Genomic DNA, 3,001 nt, shown 5'->3' on the forward strand with positions numbered 1-3,001 from the left:
AGATAGAATCTGTAGCAAATAGATTTATTCTGAAGCGCTCTACCGATGGTTGGACTCCAAATGGCCCATTAAGCTACTAATAGTGCTATTTAAAGTTTGTATCTTCCGTTCATTACGTAATCGTCGATAAAATTCTTCAGGTTAAATGGGCATTTGTGGACTTGAATAAATTCGATTCTAAACACTTTTCTTTCGAAGCGTTTGAAGCATTTTAGATAACCAATGATGGACGTCTACATTTTCGGAGGCAAAAATGCGATATTGAAAAATTCCACTGGAATTTAAAAAAATAAACTCTCGCGTTTAGGATGCTTCTTAAAGGCTTAGTCGTTACTAAATAATGTTGTTTTAGCTAATAATGTGCTATTTTTTATAGCTGCTGTGAAGTTGTAACAGTTACTTATAACTATTAAGCCAATCTTTATCCAGTGTTGACGGTACTAATGATGAAAATATTCAGATGAAGAAAAGGCATAGTTTTGTGATAATGGGTAATAGCAGATGATAAGTTTTAAAAAAAAATCACAGAGGGGAAACAACTTGTAGCCAGCCTTAGGCAAACCACAACACACGTATAAATTGTGAAATCTAATTTTTTTCTAACCAATTTTTGCTGACTAATTTGTGCTATCTAATTCTTTGTTAACTAATTTGTGCTATCTAAATTTTTAAAGACTTAGTTACTAAATAATGTTGTTTTAGCCAATAATAGACTATTTTTAATAAATGTTGTGCAGTTGCAACAGTTATTTGTAACCCTTAGGCTAATCTTTATCCAGCGATCACAATGGTAATGATGAAAACGGCTCAAAATATCATCATAAGGAAGAGCTATAATTTTGCGTTAATGAAAGGCTTGTGTAATCTTTTTGTTGAAAACTAATCCTTTGCTATCTAATTTTGGCTATCTAATTTCTTAAAAGTTACATGATACTTGCAATGTCAATTCACATTAAATTTTCAAAAATTGAAAATTATCCATTGGTTTTGATATTTGTTATCCAGGTAGACAAACGTCGGCAAACAAACACTTTTTATTATGTTTAATATTTTTTTTAAAAAAAATATTTTTCGTTTTTAAGCCTAGATAACTTTTTTGAACAAGGTAACATGTATTTTTTCAAATTGCAGTTTTGTTAGGTTTGTGGTTAGGCTGTTTTGCTTATCTTGGGAAAATAATTTCGAAAAACCACCTTTAACTTTTATCGATACACAAAAATTTTAATCCGAAAATTTAGTTAAGAAAAACCATAAGATTTCTGGTAATCGTATATACACACAGTTAGAGAGAGCTTTCTTTTTACATTTTCCAAAATAAGAAATGGTTGATCAAAAACTGCTTTGTTTAAGAGATACAATTTGTTACAATTATAGTGTTTTATATTATTGACATCAATAAATGAGGCAAGTCTTATCCTCCCCCCCCCCCGTCTTTTAAGTTAGTCTGGAACTTTAAAATCTTTAAAAAATATATAATTTAAGATTTTCTTTTATAATCTAAACAATGCTATTTGTGCTCTTTAATAAGTGATTTTTTTAAATTTCAAATAGAACACGAATGAAAAAAAATATTTCATTCTCCCACTTTTTGAAATTTTGATGCTTTCTTCTCATGGTCCTTTTTTCAAATTCAAAACTATGCACACAATTTATAACTGAAAATTTAAGGACATAACAGCATGTAAATCAGTATTTATAATTAGTAAATATATATATATATATATATATATGTGAAGTACTTTTAACCTTGAAAGCTAATAGAATTATTATCTTAATATTCTTTATATATATAGTATACATAGTATAGACCCTAAACAAAAACTTATTAAAATAATAACATCATAATATAACCAACTACTAATTTTCATTTTTAAATTTCATGAATATATAAATCTACCTCCTAATACAAAATCATATATAATTCGAAAATAGATATATAATATAATTACAGAAAATATCAATAATAATAGTATAATTCTATATTCATATAATATAAAATAATAAAATGACCATCATTTTAAAAAAAATCCTATTAAGGGGGGAACCCCACCTAAATTTAATAAAACTAATAAAATAATCCATTTATTTTCAAATTTAACAGAATCCATCACATTATTTACTACTCCATTATCCAAATATATAATTCATCCTAATATTATAATTGAATAAATAAACAAATAAGGAATTCAAAATATATCTCTTACTATGAATCTTAATAATATTCAACCAATATGGTGAATTGAAGAAAAAGCTATCAATTGTTTTATTTCAACCTGATTCATTCTTCCTATTACTCCAACCATCAATCTAATTATTCTTAATACTCAAATTAGTCTTCTAATAAATAAAGAAATTAATATCATAGGAATCAATTTTTGAAAAGTTATCAAATAAAAACAAGACCACCATCTAATTCTTCTACAAATAGAAGGAAATCAAAAATAAAAAGGCCCCCCTCCAATTTTATAACATAATAATACTCTACCCAAATAAGAAAATATTTCCATTCTTATATATATAAAAATTAGTAATATTACTGAACCTAATCTCTGAATAAAAAAATATTTTATACAAGACTCAATATTTAATATGCTATATTTTATATAAATTATTATAATAAATCTAATTATATTGATTTCTAGACCTAACCAAATCAGAAATCAATCTTTACAAGATAATACCAAAACAAATCTAGTAATATATATTATAACAAATATGAAAACAGAAGGTCTTAAAATAATTATTCATTTATGAGGTATGAACCCATTAGCTTCATTAGCTTACTTAATTTTATTTTTTAATTAGATATATACCTCAAAGTACATATAATGATATGCGCATAAATATAATTTGAGAAAAATAAAAATTTAAAATATATTATATTAAAACTCTTAATTAATAAAGGTACGTTAATCAAATAATTTATTAATTACTGCAATAAGTTATAGATTAATCATCAAGTATATTTATACTATGACTATTATACTTTTTTTTTTTTTTT

At 25.0% G+C, this 3,001-nt stretch overlaps 1 pseudogene; it reads right to left on the bottom strand.

Annotated features, from left to right (window-relative positions):
• Positions 1–1,777: 1,777 nt before the first annotated feature.
• On the bottom strand, positions 1,778–2,660 carry LOC139426075 (NADH-ubiquinone oxidoreductase chain 2-like; annotated as a pseudogene).
• Positions 2,661–3,001: the final 341 nt, after the last annotated feature.

Source organism: Parasteatoda tepidariorum, chromosome 1 (assembly GCF_043381705.1).
Source record: "Parasteatoda tepidariorum isolate YZ-2023 chromosome 1, CAS_Ptep_4.0, whole genome shotgun sequence".
Taxonomy (NCBI): Eukaryota; Metazoa; Arthropoda; class Arachnida; order Araneae; family Theridiidae; genus Parasteatoda; species Parasteatoda tepidariorum.